Genomic DNA, 26,030 nt, shown 5'->3' with positions numbered 1-26,030 from the left:
TTCTTCCCCGTACTGTGTTGCCGTTGCTCGCTTTGAAATCTTTGAGTTTGTTAATAAAAAATTCGTTCAAGTTTTACAAAATATGAATCAGATAATAAAAAATATTCCAAATTCCAAGTTTGGGCTTCGAAATGCCCATATTAGGTTGGAAACGTACGTTATTCAAAATTTGAGGGCTCTAGGTATCGTTGTTTTATCACAATGCGAGAAACATTTATGCAGATTTTTCAATATTTAATTTTTTTAAATATAACACAGGGCGATAACATTTCGTGGCAACAGAATAACAACATAGCTTCAAAACATCGGGTTAGCCATGTTGGTGCGTTTATTGCCCATTGAAAAACAATCGCCAAGCAGTGGGCTAAACCGCATTTCAACCATAAACTATACACAACTATCAAAATATAATAATAATAATAATAATAAGGGCAAGTGAACAGTAAATTTTAATTTAAATTACCTAGAGCTACATATTTGAATTTCTGAGTTGTACTAGCATTTGCTAAACTAGATGAAGTTGAGTAGTTTGTTACTGCTAACTGTACAAATAGAGGGCGCAAATATAATGTAAAGTTGAGTGTAAAGCTGCTATCTGTGAGAGCTATTGTAAAAGCCTATGCTGCAAGTTTTAATAATGTAAAATGCAAAATGCTTGTTTTGTGTGCGAAAATGTTGCTAACTTTGAGGCATTAAAATATGTAAAAGGTAAAAATTGTGAACTGCTACTATTTGTGAAAATAGATGTTGTAAACTACTAAACATGTAAAAATGTTTTAGAAAAAAAATTTAGTAAAATTAAATTAAAAGTTTGAATATTTTAATTGAAAAATAATAGAGAATTGTTGTAAGAATTTTTTTTGTACTAGACTGCATTATTTAAACTGAAGTTACAAGTTCAATCAAAACTTTAACTAAATACTGGCCAAAGGTAAGGAAATTAGAAAAATAAGATAAAAATCTTCACTCAATTTGGACTATAATTGAGACTTTTGAAAAGCGTTGGCCTTCATTAGTAAAAGGAAAGATTCCAGTATTGATAAAATATACATTTTTACAAAATTATATTTACAAATAATTCCTTAACTCTTCAAAATCCTCCATTACTTTCCAGCTAACGTTTAAGGTAATATTATCATACTATAAAGAGTTAAAAAATTAAAAAGAAAAGTTAATTCCTACCTTTTTAATATAGAATTTAATAAAATGTTTTCGAACCTGGTTATTAACTTCATCATTAATTAGTTTTATTATTTCTTCCTTTAAATCTTTTATTTCAGTACATATATTTTTAATTCTAATTATTTGGCTATAAAAATGTTACCTATTACTTTTTTAGAGATATTAGAGTTCCAATTAATTAGTTTAATAGTTTCAAACTGGAATGTTCTTTTTTTATCATATAATTTAACTTTGTTTAATTATGAGCAGGTCTAGGTATTTAACATTTTCTTGCTTCGTATTAGTTCTATTAAGTGTTAAACTAGCTGGGTAAATTTTGAATTGTTCAAAAGCAGAATTATTATTGAAAGTTATAATATCATCAATATGTCTGAATATATTTGCTAATAACTTTAATTCATTCTTATTCAAACTAAGTTGGAATTTATATTCATTAGCAAAAAGAAATAGGTTGCATATTTGTGTAGAACTACTCGCTCCCATTGGAATTCCTTTCAGCTGCCGAAAGGTCTTATTATTGAATTTAATGTAGTTATTAAATAATGCACATTGCAGGTAAGTTTTCCATTTTTCAATTCAGAAGATGCTTATAACGTCAGGAAAAAAACTGTGCGAGTTGCATTAAACTAGTATAAATTTCGTCCAATAGTAGAGAAGTATAAAGGTTTTCAATATCAAAGCAGTTAATGTTTCTGATTTCTAAACTTTTAAATTTGTTGAAAACTGGAGCGTTATTATAAATAATCCAACAATAATTGTGCTGTTTGTTAACTAGTTTGATGAATTAAAATACAGATATTTTCGAGTTTAATTGCAAATATGTAATCTATATTCTTTTTATAACTATTTGTACCATTTGCTATAAATCTAAATTTGAGTGGTGATTTAAGGAATTTTGGAAGAGCATAAAGATTTGCTAATCGATTGTAGTTAGCTGGTTGTGTAATTTGTAGTTTTTATGAATTGCTTTAAGCATATTTGCTGTGACATTTTCTTGTGTATTGGTAAGTTTGTAAGTAATGGCATTATTCAGTTCAGTATCAACTAGTGAGACATAAAAAAATTTCAAATAATGCTGAAATTATTACTGGCTTTGTCAATTTTGGTGATTACGAATTTTTGCTTCAAATCTTGTATAAGAGGATTGAGAAAAATTCCATCGTAAATTGCTTTTAAATTCAGTTTTTTGAATTCTTTGCTTCATTTCTTCTAACACTTCATGTTTCCAAGCCATAAAGGCAGAATTTGGAATAATTAATTTGTAACTTGTTTTAACTATGAACTCGTCAAGATTCTTTTCGAAACTTCTGAAACATTGATTTTTGCGAATTTTCAGTACTGGTTGAAATTTTGTGACCCACTCTGTTACTAGGCTCAGTGAGCGTAGTTTTTTTTTATTCTTATATATTGGTAAATTTGAATTTTTTTCCTTAAAAATGATTGAATTATATTGCTCTTATATTCCAGTTAAGGTTTTTATGAATTTAGTTAATCTGCATCCAATAGTTGTAGCATTATCAACAATTTAAAAGCCGTTTAACTGCGGCGAAGCATAATTTGTTTTTAACCACAGCAACTATATTTGTTTAACTTAGCAGAATAGTGAATTAAGTCAGTTTCTGCACCATCAGTGTCTTTCTGCCGAGTGGGACCAAAAGAAAAAGTAGAACTAAATTAATTGAATGAGAATTATATTTCTAATGAAATTCGAGGAAATAAGTTTAAATGAAATGCAGCAAAAAATGCGCATAATTTAATATTCCTTACAAGAAAGTCATGTGATGCTGCTGACAAACATTTCGGTTAACGAACGGCCTTCAGGAACGAATTAAATTCGTGAACCGAGGTTTCACTCTATAGTATTACTGGTACAAATTTTTCTCAGAACTTTCGTAATTATTGGTTGTTTTAACAGAAACTTTACTAAACACAAATCTATTAAGAAGCGCCTAAGACCTAAATATGAATAGCCTGCATTTGAGAAAGAAATCTTACCACACCCTGTACGGAAGAACGAACTGGAATAACGAAACAAACTTTGTAGAGACACTTGGTGTTTTTGAAGCAGGAGACATGAAAACTGAGCAATGCGCTCGCATGGACTCGAACCATGGACCTCTCGAATACGCGTCGAGCGTGCTGACCACTAAAACGTGCTAAGAAAACGGGGGAAATACCTTAGATACTCCCCCTTTCAGAGGGCGACTGGGGATTAGGGGACCTAATCGCCAAATCCCGGTAGTGAAGAATCATCATCCACCACCTTTAAGTTCATGAGGTGTTTTTGAAAGCAGGATAGATGAAAAATGAGCAATGCCCTCGCCGGGTCTCGAACCACGGACCTCTCGAATACACGTCGAGTGTGCTGACCACGACACCACGAAGGCATGCTAAGAAGGCCTTCGGGATCCGGAAATTGTCAGCCGAATGTGGAATTGATGGGTCCAGATGGACCATCCGGAACACCATGCAAAGAATCTCAGTGGCCCCTGGCCACTAAAGCCAAAGAGGACAGACATGTTATCCTCTCAGCCTTTCCGGATCGTACAGCCATATCACGTACTTTCAGTCAGGAACCTCATGTATAGGACGAAAAATGTTCTCATAGGTAGTACAATGGCATATGCAGCGCCATGGACTATCAAAAAGGCTACTGTTATTACGGCTTCCCAACGTTGCAAAAGAGCCAGGCGCGCCTACAGCGGTGCGCCTACAGTGGTGCATTTTATGTTATCTGAAATCCCGCAAGCTTAGAAGACCAAATTGTGATCACAAGCCGTGCATAAGTTAAGCAAGCCGTGCTTTTATTTAAAACTAAAAGGGTTAGCTTTCTTCTGTGTGAATATTTGCTTTCACAGATGGGGCGATAAATCGCCTGATGGTGGTCTTAGTAAGAGACTAAATAGTTTATTACCTGAGAAGAACATTGCAAACATACGTTTCACTCAGTGTCAACATTTGTCATGTTTGCATGAAAAATAAATGCATGGTAGTGTAGCACAACATCTACGGATTTTCGACAGACTTCGGTGCAAGATTTTCCAGTGTTTTAAGGAGAGGGAACAGCAATTTGTAAACTTCAGATTACAGTCTAATTTCTCGAAAAAGAATTTGCAGCTAAAGTTTTTTAAAAAAATAAATGAAACAAAAGCGAAAATTCATTTTTGTATTTTAATTTATATCAATTAGATTCACCATTAAGTTTAATAAATTAAAGATTTAAATCGTTAAGAAGATTGTTTATTACTTTTAAATTTTCCAGCTTGTTAATCAATAACAGACGGTCTAAATCTGAATGGAAAATTAAAGATTTTATTTAGCTTTAGACACTGTGTTGTGAAATTTGTAAAAAAATATCGTTTTCATTAAGTACAAGGTTTCTGAAATGGAACCATCACACTACCAGATTAGAACCATCATTTACTTCCAGTTGCAAAAAGTCAGCTACAGAATGTCACCAAATCATGTGTACAGCTTTAGGTGCTAATGTTGCTTCACGTGACATTGTGAAACCTTGGTACCGAAAGTTCGAAAACAAGAACTGTGACATTCAAGAAGCAGAGCGCTCCGGCCGGCCTACTGATGCTGATCATGCCCACCTGCGAGAACTTGTGGAAGAAGATCAGTCTGCAACACTCCAGAGCTTGCTAAGGAGCTAGACGTTAGTACCATGACCATTAGTCGCGGTATGCATCTCATAAACTTGACGTACAAATTCAGTCGCTGGTGTTCGGGCTGCTCTAATCTGCTCGAATATCAATGCAACGACAAAATTGTGGACCGTATCATCTCGTGTGATGAAAAGTCGATTTACTTCAACAACGCACGCAGAAAAAGGGGTTGGTCTGCGCCCGGTGAGCGCGTCAGCAGCGATTTCATTAACAGAAAGATCATGCTTTGTGTCTGGTGGGATAGCCGTGTTATTATCCACAAAGAATACATGGAAAAAGGTAATAGCCTCGAGAGTAAGATGTACAGAGAGATGCTAGTCCGTGTTGACTGACGCTGCTATCAAGGAAAAACACCAAAATGATTTTGAGCGCAAAAAGGTGATGTTCCATCAAGATAATGCAAAACCATATGTGTTTGCATTCACAAGCTGGGTTATGTACGGACTCGAATGAATCTTTTGCCACACCCACCATATAGCCCGACTTCGCTCCTTCGGACTTCTACCTTTTTTCACGCCTGCAGCCACATCTTGCTGGTATTATCTTCTACTTTACACAGGAAGTACGAAATTTTGACTTATGGTCAAATAGTTTCTGCTTTGAAAAACTACCAAAACGTTGGCAAAAAATCATAGATTTTTGATGGTGATTACTACTCGCACTGAAGGTACTACTTTCATATTTTTTTCTTTTTCTAACTTTATTAAGAACGTTTTTTGGTGGAAAACTTTCGCTACAACCATATATTTAAAAATATGCATAAGAATGCGAGAAAGTGAAAAATAAATTGACATTTCGAAGTAAAACCACTACAAGTTTATAAGAAGAAATCTAAATATTTAAAGTTTCGAAGTCCGGATAGCTCAAGATCGGATAATCGCATTAGTTCTCAGTAAATTTTCATATTTTGTAAGGACAGTCTGCTTGTCAAAAATAATTCTTCATAAGTGCCAACAAAAGCATTAGTATTTAAAAGCGTCATTAAATTATCATGTCAAAGTTTTGCACAGCTTCATTATCTATTAATTTTCGAGACCAGAAATTTTTTCAGAAAGATAAACTGAATTGAATTATTATTTAATTTTCATTAAATATAATTTCAAATAATTAAAATTAATGTTTAATTAAAATGACTTAATTAATTAACTAATTAGTTACGGAATTAATTAATCAATTTTGTTAATGATGTGTAATTAATTGATGCAAGTGTAGCGTAATCAGATTACATAATTTCTTCATGCACTGAGCAATTATTAAAAATAATTAAGAATATCTGATTTTTTAGAAATACGATTATTTCATTTTTGACGCATTGTTTCTATTTTTTGAACAACTGTATGATTTAAAAATTTAAAAAAACGTAATTAATGTTAGTTATGTAACATTCTTTAAATTCTCAAGTATGCAAAACAAAAATCTTTTAAAATTATTTCTTACAACAAATAAATTGCCTATTGAGTTAAGAAAGCATATTATTTCTCCATTAAAAAATGACTTGACGAAAATAGTCATGATATGTTTACATCTTTGTCTTAGTGACATCTTTGTTTTTGTATTAGTTAGTTAATCGAATAAAATGTTCTAAATGCCTACAATTAAACAAAAATATCCCGAGGCAGTAAATTAAGTGTTCGCATAATTTCTTTTTAATCTCCTTCATTAATATGCTGAAACTATGGGGGAAAATTAAAATAGTAAATGTGCTTTTATTTATAAATAGATAATTTAAAAATATATTAAAAAACAATTGATACCAGAAAATGCAATTTAGAAAGTTTACAATAAATTGAAAAAAAGGGAAAAATGGAGATACAACCAAACTCACCTTTCACACAGATCATGTTTTATTAGTCGGTTAATTACTTCATTATTTTTAACCCTTATTAAAAAAGATGCTATTAAGATTTAAATTTTGTACTTTTTTTTTTTTTTTAAAGCAATTGAAGTGCACTCGATGATTTCCACTGGAGATTCCTAACATTCTTAAGCAATGATTTTAAAATTGCTTTGTAAAAATTATTCATTAGAATATTTATGCAATAAGATAAAGAAAATATACTTATAATAAATACTATTTAAAGGTTTTAAGTTCAAAATAGAAATTAATCATAATTACATAAATTTTAATAGCTTTTTTGAGTTATAGATGGCAGCACGATTCGAAAGTTAATATGTCGATAGTAAAATAAAGGGATACTCTATTTTCGATTTTTTTATTTGAAAGATAATCTAATATGAGTAATTCAACTATGAAGACATAAATCAACTATGAAGAAGGTTTAAATGCAGATGTACGTTTTATTATGACTTAAAGAGTCAAAATATTGTGCTTCTATGTTCAGAGAAATATGATCTAATTTATTAAATGACTTAAATAATTTATTTATTTATTATTAATATTTTAATATTCCATTATATTTTTGACGATTCTTTTGTAAAAATACAGTTATCATCAATCAGATGCTCCCATCATTTTAATTTAAATGATAGCACAGAAAAAAATTCCTGTTTTTTAATTTTACACTTTAGTTGATATAAATTAAATACCTCTTTTACGAAGATTTAATTTTGAAAAAACGGATTAAAAATAGTAATATTATTGATGATTATTCTCATCAATATGCCGGTCATCATCAAAACCGCACTTTCTTTTTTTTTTCAAATCGAAAGTTGCATTAATAATTCAAAAACTTCTAATTTTATTTAAAATAATATTAAAAATAATAAAAAAGAAGGAATTATAGTCCAAACTTTATTACAATAAGCTATTTCTGCCTGGTCGTATAATGCAAAAGGACTATTTAACTATTTTTAACAGCATTATGCTATTTCAAATGTTGAACTCCCGCTGCGGTGAAATTTACCTGCCCCACAACAAAACACCTAAACGGAAAAGTTTTCCCTTTTAAGTTTCCGAAACTATATTCGTAACTCCGTTTCATCGAGAATTATACCTGTTTAACAGATTTAAGTTCTGTGTTTAGAAGGCACAGATTTAACCCAACACTCTCATCTAATAAACAGACACAGAAGTAGATACAGCAGTCATCATCTTCGAGATTTTAGTCCTGATGTGTATTATTGTTAACAAAGATGGTATGACGTCACAAACCTCATGCGCTCCTTCCTGCAGGCTTGATTCCACTCCTCACAGTACTACTCCATTTTACCCTGCAAACGCCGGTCTCAGGACAAAGACGACTCGTTTTTTAGCTTCTTGAGATATTCGAAGCTTAAACTGATTAGAAATTTACGAAAAACTAATCTAGAACATCAAGACTACCGTAAGTACCAATTAGTTGGGTGTTTAATCCGCGGGGAGCCGCGAAATCTAGCATTTAAATCATTAGTTAGCTTATGTGTTCATTGTCCTGTCGAAATACTAAGTACTTCTCGTATTCTGGTTACTTTCGGCTGCGTTTCGTCTAGGTTCGATATATCTGGATTTATAATCGCGTTACTTAATCGTAGATATTCTATGGCCTTATAGAAGCCATCGGGAGCCGGTGTTTACATGATCTGTCAAACTACATGTGACAGCTGAATGTGGATATTTAACATTAGCAATCCAGATCTATTAATTTAAATATTATAAAGTTTATTAGAAGCTGAACTGTGATGCCGAATCTTAATCTAACCTTCTACTTTTAATGGCGTCCTGTTTCGAATATTTTTTAAGATCATGTATTTCTTATTTGTATTTCTTACCTGTGTGATTGACAGTGTTTACATGGATAATAAGCCTCCTGTTCTCTTCTGATATTAATATATGTATGTAAATGGATTTCAAAATTAGTTCTTAAGCTTCCATGAACCTTATCATTTAAGAATTGTACAATTTTAAATAAATTATAAATTTAATTTTAATATTTAATCGTAACATATTGCTGTTTGTATGTTGTTAAGTCATACACATATAAATATATAAACTAAAGGTACATTGTGATTGATTTAATCTCATGCTATCTGCCGACTGAAAATTAAGAAATATATTAATAAATAAATCTATAAATTAGTATATTATATATAAAAAAATTATTGATATTTCGGTTTTTATTTTTATAAATAAACATTGTCAGAACATGTGTTGAAAAATCGTCTGCTAAGATCGCTAGCGATGGTAGTGTATTAAATTTCATCTTTGTATATTTTGTTTTGTTTCATCTTTGTATCTAATATGTAATTTTCGTACTGAATTAGTTCTATTTTTATTATGATATGGGCACAATTTGTATCGCAAAACTTATGAAAATATTATTTAGCATTTTTATTTTGTTATGTAACTTTGATGTGACCAAGTGGAATGAAAAAAAAAGTTTGATCTCATAAATAAAGCTTTCTTTCTTTCAATATTTTTATCCTGTATGAAAAAATAATTAATATTTTATTAAGGAATTATAAAATGTACTTATTCCATAATCTTTTTTCCCAAAGCTGATTTTTAGAACATTATGATACCTGTCTTAATTCATTTAAAAAAATTTCTGGAACTAAAAATAAATTAATTTTTATGAATGCTTCTGAATTTTTTGTTACATAAACTTGAATTTATGAATACCTTTCACTGCAATATTTTGATAATTTTTGTTGCAATTTGAGTGTATTGTCAAGATTTTTTTCTGTTAGCTAAAATAATAAATGTTTAAAATTTATAGCAGTGCAATGTAGTATTATGTAATGAGAAAGATTAATGAAGAATATTGTTGATATAATTATTTATTTTAAATTTATTCGTAATTGGAAATGAAAAATTTCTAATTAGTCCTTATGTACTGCAAGCTATTATGCTTAATTATTGAACTGTTCTTAATCAAATCTCCCCCTCCCCCTTAGTGTTGTTTTCAACTATTTTAGCCTTACAAAATGATTTTATGATTTGCTATTTTAAACTCCTGTAAGTGTTAACTGGCATTACTGAAAACAAATATAATGTAGAAATTTCTGTTCAGTTTCTTTATGCAACATGAGATAAACTTTCTGTGGAAATATAATAGCATGCAATGGTTAAATGGTATCATAAAAATTAGTCAGTTTTGCATAATTTTAGCAAAATTTCTTATCTTAAAATTGAAAATTGGTTTAGTACATTATTATGCAGTGAAATTATTAATTAGGATATGTATTTATTTATCATTTTGATAAATAAGCTTATTCATAACATACAAAATTTCATAAATACAGACTAAATTTTTGGTAACTTTTATATTCCAACGTTGAAGATTTAAGCTTACAAAATTTTTTATTTGAATTTTACAAACCATCAACTGAATTGTGAATATTTAATTGGGTTGATCTTTACATTACGGTAACTTGGCGAAAATTTGGCGACCAACTCCCCTACAGCAACCCTCTATTTTTTTTTTCCCCGCCGCCATTTTGTCTTCACGAAGTAAAGACATGTTTCTTTTCTTCTTATCTACTGAACACTTCTTCCAACAATCTACTAGCCGAATTACACTTATGCTAGAAATTTTATCAAACAAAACTGCTTAATCATGACAAATATTCACTGCAAAATTCGGAAAAAGTGCACAATACCATACACCTTACGCGTTTTTCAAAATAACACATACACATAAACCATGTACACGCTGACTTATTTTTACTTGAAAAAACATCCCAGAATTGCACAAAAATGGCATTGCGCACACTCTTCACTATATCCATGTACACTGCTTTTTTCTCATAAATTCGAAAAATTTCACGAAAATACATGACAATTTTCTCAATCTTTAAACCCGGTAAAAAGAACATATATGAAATTACCTGATCGCGAAAAAGTATTTACCCTTTACAAATATGAACATTTCCACATATAAAATAAATAAAATATCCAAAAACTTTTACCTCTAAATCATCTATTACATTATACACGTCACCAACGAATTCATACATGAAGCATTACAAATATTTAGTATCAAATATTTAAATTATTTCCATGCACGTTTATTTCAACTTAAACGTAAACCAAATTCCTACAAGCATAAAATTCACAAAATAACTATCATTTCATTAAAATATCACTGAACCATGTACACGTCGACTTATTTTTACTTCAAAAAACATCCCAGAATTGCACAAAAATGGCATTGCGCACACTCTTCACTATATCCATGTACACTGCTTTTATCTCATAAATTAAAAAAATTTCACGAAAATACATGACAATTTTCTCAATCTTTAAACCCGGTAAAAAGAACATATATGAAATTACATGATCGCGAAAAAGTATTTACCCTTTACAAATATGAACATTTCCACATATAAAATAAATAAAATATCCAAAAACTTTTACCTCTAAATCATCTATTACATTATACACGTCACCAACGAATTCATACATGAAGCATTACAAATATTTATTATCAAATATTTAAATTATTTCCATGCACATTTATTTCAACTTAAACATACACCAAATTCCTACAAGTATAAAATTCACAAAATAACTATCATTTCATTAAAATATAATTAAATTCAAAAACACCACTTAAAATATACATGAGCACATACATTCAATTAATAAAAATTACCTTACAATCCTAATTACTTTAAACTAAATCATTGCTAATAACAATTTTCCCAATAATACCAAATTCCTTTCCACCTTACATTTCCAACAATGCATAAAAATAATTAAAAATACTAACTTACCTAATCTCCTTCAGAATCTTCATTACGTGGCGGATACACTTTTCTTCATTCTCTTTCAGAATCTTTAAAATCATACTTATCTTTCAAAGCAAGATACCAGGTAAAATAAATAACATAATAAAACATGTTTATTTCTCTCTCACACAACCTTAAAAAACATTTCTTACTATCCTTTTCAATACCACTAAATACCCATTTCGAATTCACTTTACTTACGGCCATGGGATCCAAAAATTCACAAACACTATTTCACACAACACAGAATAAAGCCAAATACAAAATTTCCAGATTTTTTCCCGATTTCCCCCCTTTTCCGATTAAAGAACCGTAATTCGTCCATTAATATCACATGACATATCCCATGATCTCTCATTTCCCCCACACAAAATAATGCATAATCGGAACTCAGTACTGCTCACATTATTACCAAAGTCCCAGGTAGTAACCTTTATCGCCTCCAAAATGTCGCCAAACTACCAGTTACCGTAATGTAAAGATCAACCTTTAATTGTTATTTATGTTACTTATGCCAGTTAGTAACCCTCAAGATGTTTTTAATTGTCAGTCGTTGATCATATCTAGTTTAATTCTAGAAGTGTCTGTATAAAATGTAAATATCTATTCTCTATATTTCAATCCCCCTAGTTCCGTTATTATATACTATAGAAGAATATATCTGAAGCAGTAGAAGTTTCATAGTTTCACCTCCATGAAAATTATCTTAACATTGAAAAGCTTAACATAGCTCCACACTATATTTATGATGTTCCATATAATTTCTTGAATTTATGGGATGTTTTTTAAAAAAACCCAAAAAAGCTATTAATCTCGAAACGTGATTTTCGGCAGTTCACTTTAAATATGTTGTTTCAGTTTTCATTCGAGTCTATTGCTGTTTGGCAAAATGAGAGATATTCATCTTTCAGATTAAATTTGTCTGTTATGTGTAAACAAACTAAGCTATTGAAAAGCAATAGATGCAGTTCTTAGGAATATTATTTTTTTACTTTTGAATTGATTTAAATAAAAATGCATTTAATTCATGATATCTAATTGAAACGTTAATCATTAATATCTAATTTAAAACGTTAAATAATTTTACAGAATGACATTCTATATTTTTCACTTTTCAAATATGCTGAAAATATAGAACATTTTCATGTGAGTCTAACTATATATTCATTTAGTGCTATAAAATTTTTACTATTTCACCAAGTCATGTATAGTCTATATGATAAACCACATGAAACTTTGAAAGAATTTTTGGGTGACTGTTAAAATCTGAACTCGTTCATATTTTTGTTTTGTTTGTTGTTTTGACATTTTTCAACCTAAGGACTATAAATAAAATGTTACAGTAAACTATTATCTCCAAAAAATATAAATGCTACAGTCTGCTTCATTTCTTAAGTTATAACTGAAATCTGTTCACTAATTAGGTTAGAAGGTCAGTATAACTGACATATAAATATCATTAATAATAGATATTTGAAAAATACTGTTAAGACTTTATTTTTATAAATTAAAGAAAAGGGGAGCATATTTGCTCCAATGCTATATCAAGTAGGATATATATTTTATTTACATAGTGTGATATATATTTTATTTACGTAGCTTAACTTCTGAAAGTTTGTGTAAACTGTGTTTTTCAGTAAGAAATTTGGTACTTACATGTTAATGCAACCATCTTGTAGAATTTGCCAAAATTTTCAAAACATGCAGAATTTTAGCAACCACACTTAAAACAAGTCATTAGTTTCAGCATGGTGGAACCATTTTCGTAAGCATTCTTTTTGTTGTATTTCAAAGTCCAGCAGTTTTTATCGACATACTATGATAGTTGTAATTATAAATTCAGTTGTAAAATTGTAGACTGCAGTAGAAAAGAAAAAATGCAGAAAAAATTTTATGGGAATATAATTGCTGTAAAATCACTTAAAATATTTCTTAAAAGCTATTCGTAGTGATATTCGTTCTAAAAAAAGGCCAGCTAGTAAGTTAAGTGGTTTGAGCGGAACATAAACTAATTAAACATAAAATATATATGAAGTAATGTACGTTCATGTTGTAAATAATTTTTTTGTAAATGTAAGCTATCATTCTTTTTTTCGGAACTACTCTTATATACGCCCTCACTTGGCAACAAATTTCTCGCCAAATATTTTTGCTAAGAAACTCCACGGTGTTATATTACTATCTAAATTTTTTTTCTACATTTTGAACTTTAAGCTTAAAATGTCTACGAAAACACGGTTTTCGCATGTGCAAAAACCACGTTTTGAACAAACAATTTAAGCTAAAAATACGAAACAAAAACAAAAAATTTAGATAGCAAAAACATAAAGTTTCTAACCAAAAGTATTTGACAAGAATTCATGTACACAGCGATATGTTTTAACTTAAAAAATCATCACAGAATTTCACAATCCATGCATCGAAGGGCACACCTAGCTTAAGTAAATTAACATAACAACAATAAATTTCAAAGAATACCATGTACACAGCTTTCTGTTTAAAGTTTAAAAAAATTCTACGAATTGCACAATCTAGGCATTGTGCAATAAAAAAAAAAAAAAAAATTCAAACAATTAAAAAAAAAACAGCAATAATGATTGATATTCATACTAAAAAGACAATGAATGTAAAATTCTATGAAATAAGAACAAGAATAAAATAAAATACATGCTTCTTCGAACAGCAGAAATACCAATTTCAAACATCACCAAAACAGTTTCACCACAAATTTCGTAAAAGCATCTTCTCGTGTTTCAGAATGGTGGAAAAATATATAAACTACCAGATAAAACACAAAATCGCATTTCCGATTATAAGTAGGCAATGTAGCTTTAACATGCCGCCACATAATCTCTATCATATTTATAGGACAGCCAGACTCACTATCCACAAAATTGATACCATCTTTCACAAATAAATGTTCAAAACCCTCTTCTCCTAAATACTTGTAGAATTTCCAGTCACCGACAAAAATAGTTATACCAGGCACGCGACTAAAATTTTGCCAACATGTCATAAATCACTGAATTACCACACACCACATGAACCAATTAGCAAATCCAAGTTTCCACGTAAAAAAGGGTTGCCATAGAAACCAACATCGCTCCCAAAACTATTGCAGAACACTCGATCGTGCCAAATACCAGTGCACAACACATATTGCCGCGTTTGGCGACCTGAGTGCGCATACAAGAGTAGTACCTTTTTTTTCTTTTAGAAAAAAATGGAATTAGAGTGGTTGCGGTGTTATGCAAATTCCAGGGATTTATTTGTTTGTTTTTGCTGCACAACATACCTAATTATTTCTTTGCATTTTTTATACCTAAATGCTAATTAGCATTTATTTCCTCTTTTAATAAGGCTTGTTAAGTATCACTATTATTAGTTATGGTGTACTTGAATGGTCGTAACGCCAACTGTTAGGAATGCTGGAAATTAATTTGATTTTTTTTTTTTTTTTTTACAGTAATGTAAAGATTTAACCAATAGCCTAAGAACTGTAATGTTTTTAACATGTAAACATTTCATCATATTGTAAATCTTGTAAAAAATTTGAATTTGTACTGTTTTGTTTAATATGAAAATTTTTATGAATAACAGCAATACAGAAAAGTTAGCATATTTCTACAAAACAAGCACTCGGTGCAAAATGAGTTATTGTTATGTAACATTTAATCCAAGAAGGTAAAGAATTAACTAAAGACAGCAAGTTATTTCTTAAGGATAACATTAATCTTAATTTATCATTTCATGAAACAATTAATGTTATTTAAATTTTTGAATTGCACATTTAAAAACTGTTACAAAATCCAATCAGTGTCACCATTAGACTTTTTGCCACCTGGTGGAGTCTCTGCAGTTCCTTAATTCTGCCTCCTGGTGGCTTCCTAAGTAGGGAGGGGGGGAACACTTGCTGCTTCAAAATTCTGCTGCATCAGTTGCAGTGTCCCTGGTACTAGCCATAGTTTAGTGCATATGGAAAAGCCAGGATAGTTCACAAAACATTAGCTTGCCATCAGTACCTGGACCATTCTTTTTGGATTCTCTTTGCTCCTTAATATTTTATCTTTTATCTGTTCATTTGTTCTGTATGGAGGAGGTACCATTCTCTTTGCCCCTCTCTGTTTTCTACTTCTATCTGTTCTTTTTAGAGAAGGTACCATCCTCTTTAGAATCCCTTTGCCCCTTATTTCCATGTTCTCTTTAGAAGATGTATCATTCTCTTTGCCCCCTGCATTCTGTCTTCTGCTTCTATCTGTCCATCTGTTCTTTTTAGAGGATTTTACCATGCTGTTTAAAATCCCTTTGCCCCTTTATTTCCATCTGTTCGCTTTGGAGGAGCTACCATTTTTTTTGCCCCTTGCATTCTGTCTTCTGCCTGTTTGTTACTTGTCACCAAGTAAAGCAGTGTTCCATCTTTATTTTACCTTTTATGCAAATCATGTCAGAAAGATGGTGTTCGTATTCTTATATTATGAATGGAAGTTGTACTTCACTCTGTAGTATTTCAACAAAATTAGTAAGGATTATTTTTAGTTATTTCCATTTAAAAAAGAAATATTTTCTAATGAACACTAGGAATCTATGGCTTGAATCGCATATCATCAATAATACAACTGTTCATTATATTAGTAGATAAAACTTTACCAGATATATCAGTACATAACAATCACAGCATCTGTTAATATAACAAGCTTATGGAATAGGTTGTCAGCATTCCAATATTTCGTTTACCACCAGTTTAAATATAATATACTTATGCCTGTTCCAACAGGAGCACATCTTTATGGTTCATCACCAAGCCAAAACAGCAATCCTACTGCAAGGGATGTTTTTGTGAGTGCGAGTTGTGTAACATTGAACTACTGCTCTGATCCCATGAACTGAAACGGTCACCAAGAAACAGCATGATGGGGCCATTAGCTGCTCCCTTCTCTGAGGAATGTTGCCACCCACTCACCATGCTGAGGTGGACATTGAGCAATAGCAGTGCAGTGAAGAAGGCAGGAGTTTCCAAGTTGCAGAGACAGATTTCCCATCACAATCCGTCAATGTCGGCAAAAGTACATGTGACACACATTTATGTAATTAAGGGCGGCAAAAGTTTTAGAATTTATTCAGGGGCCAAGCAACAGAACTTGGGACCTGCTGAGATTGCACTGGATGGCAAAATGCCTAGCACTGACCCTGGTCAAGGGTGCAATCCTGTTAACTCGTCAAACAAGAGCGAGTGACAGAAAGGAGCCTTTTAAACTTCTTAATAGCACACCGCATCAGAACACCATACATAAGCTTCCTATGACAGTATAGGAAAAACATAGTCAGAACACCTTTTGAAGATGACAAAACCTGTGGTCTTTGCCAAAACATTTGCAGAAACGCTGAAAGCAACTTTCTTACAGCTTCGTGCAGTGCCTCACAAACATGACTTTTTAACTACTTCAAGGTTAATAGAACTTTGAGAGAAGGCTAAGTGCATACATCTCCTTGCAGACCAAAGAAATTTCAGTGGAAAATATTAAAAAACAAAATTTAAACACCTCTATTACATAAGCAACTCAAAGCTAACATGAAACTCTTAAATATTCCTGTAATATACATGGAGATATTTACATGACTTCTATATTGAAACAGTATTAAAGGATCACAAGTGACAAAATTGGCTAATCTGAGGATGCTTTAATGGGTGGAGGAGAATGGGCAACAGAAAGCATTGCATTAAATAAAAAGTTAATCACAAAATAATTGTTGTTAAATAATTTTCATTACATTTCATACATATGGCTTTGAACAATTGGCATTAAAATCATTTTCAGACTAAAAAATTTTGTTAAATGAAACAGTACTTGAATTCAAATGCATAAATATTATTTAACTGAAATGTTAATTATTAATTAAAGATGCTATTTATTGAGGTACGCATTCATTGAATTTCAGCCTCCTATGAAGCCTCCATTCTTCCACTTCTGGCTTGCTTCATAACCTTGGTAACAAATGCTGCAAAAGTTGTTCAAAACTTTTAATTTACTTAAGTCATCTAATCCCTCTGTGTGATGATGATGATGCATGTTACAACCATAAATGGTGTGGGGAGGATGATTTTGACTTCCAAATGCCTATTTTAAAGTAACAGATTAAAGTAATTTTTTAAGTGACTTATTATTCATGAGGAAATTTAAGTTTTATCAGATAATTTCAATTATTGATTCTTGAATACTTTATTCTTTAAATGTCACAATTCCCAATTTTTGAGAAAAGTTGTTAGAAAATTCAGAAATAAAAAGAACTCTAGTTAGATAAAAATATGTATATGGTTGCATGAGCAATGGTAATAAAGTGAATTATTGCCAGGAAAGAAGTGAAACCAAAGTAGTGGTGCTTGCGCCAAAGCAGTACACCAAAATAAAAAAGACGTGAGGCGAATATCTCGAAAAGATCTCAGTGTTATGTTACTCTGGTATTTTATCATGATCAGAAGGTTTAATTTTAAATGCAGATTTTGGTGCAGATACAAGCAAATTAATGGATGATTCTGTAGTGGAAGCCTGGCTGCAGATGAACCGATCATTTATGTATATTGAAAAGTTGTTTAGGAAAAGTGTGTATAATTTAAAAACCTACTTTTCTGTGTTATTAAAAGATTAAAGCTAAAATAACTAAAACAAACAAACAAAAATTTTATGTCATATTTCCTTGCCCTCCTTTTTTAAAGCAGTCTTTTTTTTTTTTTTTTTTTTTTTTTTTTAACTAAACTCTTCCCTGCCTCAGAATTATGAGATTTTATAAAATATACAATATTGAATCTTGAGAAATAATTAAATATACTAATTCAGAAATTGTGAGAAAGCGAAATGTCATTATAAATATAACCATCATAATTGTCTTTCTTTATGATGATGAAAAGAAAAGGTGCAATTAAATTCTCTGAAAATCCCTCAAAGCATTCATAGAACAATAAAAAAGAAAATCTGAAAGCTTTCAAATTGTATATTAAAATCCAAAAGGGTATTTTTTTAAACTTTTGCATGTTACCTTTATTTATTAATATCATGGTTCTTTGCACTTAAATGGGCCCACCACCGGCCGAGCGGTAAGGTCGCTGAACACTGGTAGTTCGGTCCGAGGTTCGAATCCCGCGAACGGGCTGGCTGCATGGGTGTTTTCGTGGTTTTCCCCATGTGTAACTTGTATACGAGCCAGTTTCCCTTAGAAAGTCCTCCGTGAAGGCATCCCTCCCCTTAAGCAGATAGCCCTAGTGTGCTTTGCCATAATTAAATACACCACCACTTTGCACTTAAATTGCATAAAATTCAGTTCAACAGCAACATCACAAAATATTTAAAAACAGCATATCTTTAGAATTTCCGATACAGTGTTGCGTGCTGGAGATAAAATTGTTTTTTTCTGTACTGTGTTGCCAATTCTTGCTTTGAAATCATAAAATTTGTTAATAAAAAATTCATATTTAAATAAACAATAAATTCATATTCAGGTTAATACAAAATTCATATTAAAGTTTTACAGAATTTGAAATAGATTAAAAAACAAATTTGAAATTCAAAATTCAGGCTTCTAAGTGCCCATGTTTGGTTGGAGGACTACATTATTCAAAATTAGATGGCTGTAAGTAGCATTTTTTCACAATGCGAGAAAAATTTATTCGAATTCTTCATAATTTAGTTTCTTTAAATATAATGCATTAATTTATTTGGTGATAATATTTGGTGGCAACAGTTTGAAAAGTGAACCAACACTCTAAAACAAAGTGAAATGACGTTTTGGTTCTAACGACCCTTTGGGCTAAAAAAAAAGAATATTAAAATTTTTAGTTAAAGCAAAATTTGTAATCTACATTTAATGAAAGTATAAGAACATGGTTTTTAAAAATTCAGTTGTATTTACTAAGAAATACATAATTAGAACTTTTGAAGAAGGTTTATTTTCTTGATATAATTTGGTAAAATGCAGTTAAAGTAACAATTCAAATTTTTTCTGATTTTGTTTTGAATATTTTGTTATTATAATAAGTGCAGCGGGGGAAGATTATTGCAAAATTAAGTAAAAGAAATAATAATAATAATAAAAAAAAAAACTGAACCCTGAGGTTCATTTTCTCAGTATAATTTGATAAAATATAGTTAAATAACAGTTTGATTTTTTTACATATTTTTTTTTCAGAATTTTTTTAGATCATAGCAAGTGTAGAGGAAGGGATTATTTCAAAAATTTTTTTTAAAGTCTACATAATTAAAATCTTTAAACTGTAAGTTTCAAAGTTCAAAGTTCATTTTCTCAATTTACATAATTAACACTATACAATTTTCATGCTGTTTTCCTTTATGCATAGTTTCAGTGAGCGTTTAGATTTTTTTATATTTTTTCAGAATTTTTTAGATTTTAACAAATACAGAGGAAGGATATTTATTAAGAATTTAGGGAATGAAAGAAATATATAATTATTTTTTCAATATAATTTGATAAAATATAATTAGATAATAGTTCAGATTTTTTATATTTTTTAGAATTTTTGTGAACGTATCAAGTGTAGAAAAGGTGAGTTATTTTGAAATAAAAAAAAATAAAAAAAAAAAAAAAAAAACCTAATTAAAACCCTTGAATCTTCACTTCCATTTTCTTACTATAATATGTAGTTAAGGAACATTTAAAATTTTTAACAATTTTTCAAAAATTTTTTGATCATAGTAAGTGTAGAAGAGGGGATTATTTCAAAATTTAGTAAATAAAATACAAAATTAAAATTCTTGAATCGAGGCTCATTTCTTTAATATAATTTGATAAGATATTGTTATGTAATAGTTCTGAGTTCATTATATTTCTTCAGAATTTTTTGAGAATATGGCAAAAAGTAGATTATATCAAAATTTAATAAAAGAAATATATAATTAGAACTTTTGGATCTTCAGGTTCATTTTCTTAGTATAATTTTGATAAAATATAGTGAAGTATTATATTTTTTTCAGAATTAAGATATGGTATGAAGTGGGGGTGCAAATTATTTCAAGAGTTCACAAAGATCCGGTTTCCCAAATGGCCACAGTGTAGACCCTCTGTGAGTCTGTGAAATTTTAAAGGTGGGTTAGCAGTGATCAAGGGGTCTATTGAGGGTTCATGCCTAACTATGTACTGGCAGTTGTTTCTCATAATTCCATTTATTGCAAAGAATATTAATAAAAGTGTTAATTAATTGTTATTTTATTTAGAGAAAGCTGTATCATACAAAATTAATTATTCAATACACATGGGTACACTAAATTTTTAAATTCAAATGCTATTCAACATAAATAACCCCAAATAAAAGTTGTTACCGAACCAACACTATTAACTTTTCTTTTATCTTGTGGAAGTAGGTGTTAATCAAGTCGATCATTTACTAAAGAAAACAAGAAACATTTTTTGAATGAGGTCAATTAAGAATTAAATTAAGCAGTTTAATGCCAAATGTTAAGAAGAATTCCGCAAATACATCCAGCACAGTCATTATGTTAATTACAATCGAACTCTTGTGCAAATTAGAATCTGTTATTTTGTTTCTGAAATCTTGCTTATATTTGTAAAATTAAAATAATGATAATACACAATAATAAAATATAAATGTAATAAACCAATTTTTCGAAACATTTATTCTTTTTCTTAGTGTAATTGTTATCTTTTAGTTATTTATGTGCAATTATTAAAACAAGTCTTTAAAAGAAGGTTGATGCAAGAGAAAGATTTGGAAACCTTAACATAGATAAATGCTAAACATGGAATGAATTTTGTCTAGAAAATTAGAAGTGTACCACTGAGCACTGCTATGAACTGATACTTGTTCCCAACAGGGTCGATGAAATTTTAAAGGGGTTGATTGCGGGTTGATAGCCAAATATGCACCAGTAGTTAATTGGCATAATGCAGATCCTATTGATTACAAAACATTTTATTAATAAAATTAAATTGACTAAAATTTATTAATACAATTATATTGATAAAATTAAATTGACTAAAATTTGTTAATAAAATTAAATTGATTAAAATTTATTGTCTATTGATATAAAGCTGTACTATGTAGTAAAAAAAATATAGGGCAAAATACATTAAAATTGTTTAATATATATTTAAAAAAAATTAAAATTATATTTTAATTTTTTTTGTTTATACGAATAGAGAATTTTATATTTGCTTTATACGAATAGAAAATATTTGCTAAATTTAAATTTTAAAAATCAATATTTTTTCATATATAAATTTGTTACAAAACAAGCGCATTATAAAAAAAAAAGTGAAACACAAAAATGCAAGAAAATACAATAGGAAAAATTCAGAGAATGCATAATTGGAATGAGAAACAATTTGAATATTTTTTGTTTTAAAAATTAAAATAAGCAGTTTTATGTCAAATATTAAACAAATTTTATCAATACATCAAATGAAACCATCACATTAATTAAAATCAAAGTTTTGTCCGTTCAAATCGGGGATTTTCTTCTGAAAGTTTGTTTATATTTATAAAATTAAAAAATAATAATATAAAATATTAAGCATAAATCTATTAAACCATTTTTTAAACTTTTGTTCAAATTCTTAATCTAACTGTAATCTTTAAATTATTTATGTGCAATTTGTTTTTCGATTATGTTATATACTGAATATTATAGAGGAAATTGTAAAGGGGTCCAGGAAGAAAACCATTCATTTAACAGGGGTCAATGCAAGAAAGAGTTTGAGATTCACTAGTCTAGATCAACTGAAAATACAACAGTTGTGTTCTCTCCTTTTTTGGGGGGTGAGGAGGCAATGGATAATTTTGGGCATCAATAAATAAATTTGTTGAGTTATAGTGATATGGTTAGATTTGTGTTATGTAGAACACTTTGCAAATGTTATAATTGAATAACCTAAGCTTTTAATGAAAACATTGGGTAGGTTTTCAGGTTAGTACTCAAAAGATTTGAATTGATGGAAAGAGCAAGAAAATTTGAATTTTTGAATCTCAAATATATTTTGAAATTCACGAGAATCCAGAATTTGGACGTTCATTTGTTAATAAACATATTGAGGTACTATGAATACCAATGAGAAGAAGGTAAAAAAAAGAAGGGGGAATTTTATTCCAAGATCATGTTTACAGTTTATTTGTGTATATGATTATTATGCACACTCTCATGTATCCACATAAATAAATACAGGCATACAAAATTCCTTGTACAAACTCTAGCCATTTTCAAGAAATAATAGACTTGAGCAGTTAGGTACCACCAGAGTGATTAGAGGAAGACAGGGCTTAATTTCTAAAATTAAAAATACCAGAGCCTTATGGAAGACCGTCAGCAAAGAGGAGCAAAAGTAAATAAATAAATAAAATGCCTATTAAACTCATTAATAATTTTAAACTTAAACGGTTAATTGCTATCAAATTAATTAAGAGCTATTTAATTAATGTTTTCAAATTGTTATTTAATCAATAATTATTACACAATTAATTTATTATAATTTAATTGCTAATTATTAGATAATTAATTATTATTTATAGAAATAATTAAAATTAAATTAAATGTAGAGAGATAAATTAAATTTAATAAGCGATTTTTAATATAATTTTATTGCTAAAAATAAAATTTTCGACATAAAATTTTTCCTGAAATCATTATTCAGTTAAACAAAAGAAATGCCACAGTCTTCTTATTTAGGGCTCCGGTGCGCTCCGGCTAGAATTATGATTTATTACAAAAACTAAGAAGTACCAGAGCCGGCCCAATTTTAGCTCTGATCGTAGGGGGGGGGAGTTCTTTTATCATCACAAAAAATAAATATACTTAAAGTATAGCTGATGAAAATTCAGATAATGCTAAAAACAGGGCGAAACAGAATGAGAGCGTGAGGGTATGAGTGGATAGAAACATAAAATGAGGGGAATCCTGGTGAGAGAGAACGTTCTGTTTGACCGTGGCTCTCTGCTGATATAATTATAGCCATCAAGCAGATGTGTGTCAGGGGTAAAATCAGTCCTGAATCTGACTTCTAAGGATGAATGTAAAGTTGCTGGTTTCAATTCCCCCCGTGTTTGCTTACATTAGTGGATACTGTGGGAAGACGATGTATAGGACATTCTTGAGCAGTTTATCTCAGTATTTCTTTCTTATTTTATTTGCTGTTACTTAACGCATGTTTAAGAACGGAAATTTTCCTTCCTGCGAAGATAACTAACTGTAACCATTGATAGCAATGTAAAGGGAAAGGTTTCCAAATGTGAGTGAGGGCTTTTTACTTGGAACGTCTCATGTTCTCATGAGTTCGTATTTCTAAGGAAATAGAGTATTGCAACGTCTGAGCTTATTGTTAAACTAAAACATTAGGAATTCTAAATTTTTTCATTGAAATTGTGGCTCAGTTTTATAAAAAGGAATACCGGAGCTCATCTTATTTAGGGATTCGGTGCACTCTGGCTAGAACTTTAATTTATCTTAAAAATTGAGAAGTACTGGAGCTGGGTTCCGGCACAATTTAAGCACTGGAGGAGGATGTTTGACCACAAAATCAGATGAATTTTGTAATGTGTGAACTTGTTATCAGAGAGTTTATTTGTTCTTTTGTCTTTAAGAACCAGATTGTTCAATGAAAGCAATACATACCAGAGCGTTCTGCTGAATTTCGTGCCTTTTTTTTTTACCTCAAGAAATCTGAGAATGATATTTGATCTCGTAATGATGTTCATTATCTGAGACTTGAAGGGGGAAAAGTATATTATTTTTCAAATTATTGCCTAGTTACGCTGACTGTTCCATTGGACCAGGTTTCAAATCTCAGAGTAGGCATGAATGTTAGTAAGTGTATAGTGTCTGTGTGGTATGAGGGCACTTGCAATACTGACAAGCCAAAAGATGGGTAATAGACTGTCAAATGCATCCTCCTGGGGTGTTTGTCGCTAAACTTAAGGTGGAACTATATGGCATGTGCAGTAGAACTGTACCTACAAAATCATTGTTAATCTGTTCTGGTAATTCACCTACTCTTTCCTTTCCCAATCTGTATTGTAAGCAGTGTCTAATTTTACTCATGGTCACAAAAAGGTTGAGTTGTTGCTAGTCTTCAAGTGTCGCAGCTTATTTGCGTGAAGGTACAGGTTTGTGCCTGCAACCATTGTGGCAAAATGATCCTGAAATGATAAAATTCCACACGGCTGGATTTTAAGTACTCTGTGTTTGGCTGTAAAATAAATATAAAGCATTACTCTTTTTTTAATCATTTTTATTCAACATATAAAAATTTAACTGAAAAAAAAATGATATTCCAATTAAGCAGCATTTTCATTGCTATTTTACAAAAGATAAATTTAAAATGATGCAATAGGATTAATTTTCAGCAACCTTTGCAATATAAACAGAATGAGCTAATGATAATCTAATAAAGTGAAGCTAATGATAATCTGATAAAGTAAAATTACACTTTAAGCAGTAAAGAAAAAATTTTAATATTCCTTCAAGATGCATAGCACTTTTCTGCAAATCTAACACTGATCTATAGTTGAATTTTTCATTATTTTAATCCAGTGATATTTTGTTGAAACAGCTGTAACTTTCGAAAGTGAAATCAGCTGACTATATATCACTCATTTTTATATGTATGATAATGTAAATGTTAGTAAACTTCTCCCACTCTGTATAACTTACCTAGTTTTGAGCATTTCACAGTTCTAGATTTTTTTTTTTTTTTTAAATCTTAAACCCTAAATATGTTAATTTAGGGAGATGTGTAAAGATGCTTCCATTTTCCTTAATAAATGGATTAAGTTATATGCAGAAGACAGTTATAGTTTAACAGTTACTGCTGTTAAAAAGAAGTTGATTATATGAAATGATTAAAAGTTAATGAAACATCTGAATTAGATATTGAAGTGGATGAATATTTAAAGAATGCCTCTGCATCTGAAAATAATAAATTCCATGTAAAAATACTTAGTGTTGTTACTCTTTTGTATTCCTTTAAAGTTGAAATCTTATTTCAAATAACCTTATTTTTTCTCTTTTTATTGTTAATTTTTCACTTTTGTATTATATATTTTTCGCAGCATGTATTTTCTTTCTTACTTAATATCAAAGCAGTTATTGCAAAAAGACTAACAAAAAATTTAAATAAAAGTAAATATAAAATCATCATTTAGAGAGAATTAGAATTATTGTTGGCTCTTACATTAATGGTTTTACCGAACCACCATCCTCAGCTGCAAAACCGTGAAAAACATTTGCAGTTTTGCAGCTGAGGATGGTGGTTTGGTCAAACCATCGAAACTAGTCCTGTGAAAATCTTTCATTAAGGTTGAATTTTATGCATCATATTTTAAAATTCAAATAATGCTTTAATTGAATAACTTACTTGGCCAAATAAGATTCCAGGAAAAGGTATTGACAGTATCATTAACAGTTCTGTCATATATTTTATTTTCTAATTTACGATCACTTAATAACTTGTAACTGTTTCATTGTTAAATGATCTGTTACAAATTTGTATTAA

The 26,030-nt window shown here is 30.0% G+C and overlaps 1 protein-coding gene across 16 annotated transcripts in view; it reads left to right on the top strand.

The window, feature by feature from the left end:
• Nucleotides 1-7,957: 7,957 nt before the first annotated feature.
• The window catches only part of LOC118193846 (bromodomain adjacent to zinc finger domain protein 2B-like), a 356,880-nt gene continuing 338,807 nt past the window's right edge, over nt 7,958-26,030 (top strand). For 9 of the 16 annotated variants that reach the window (XM_085824657.1, XM_085824656.1, XM_085824646.1 and 6 more), the window contains exon 1: nt 7,962-8,137. The gene's annotated coding sequence lies outside the window, so the exon portion shown is untranslated. Of the gene's footprint in view, nt 8,138-26,030 lie in introns of all 16 variants that reach the window. The other 7 variants (XM_085824658.1, XM_085824652.1, XM_085824655.1 and 4 more) reach the window with 4 other exon arrangements.

The sequence above is a fragment of the Stegodyphus dumicola genome, chromosome 10 (assembly GCF_044657685.1).
Source record: "Stegodyphus dumicola isolate Sdum_Otavi_A_Nest chromosome 10, ASM4465768v1".
NCBI lineage: Eukaryota > Metazoa > Arthropoda > Arachnida > Araneae > Eresidae > Stegodyphus > Stegodyphus dumicola.
The sequence above is the reverse complement of the archived record's forward strand: the minus strand, read 5'-3'. Positions and strand labels throughout refer to the sequence as shown.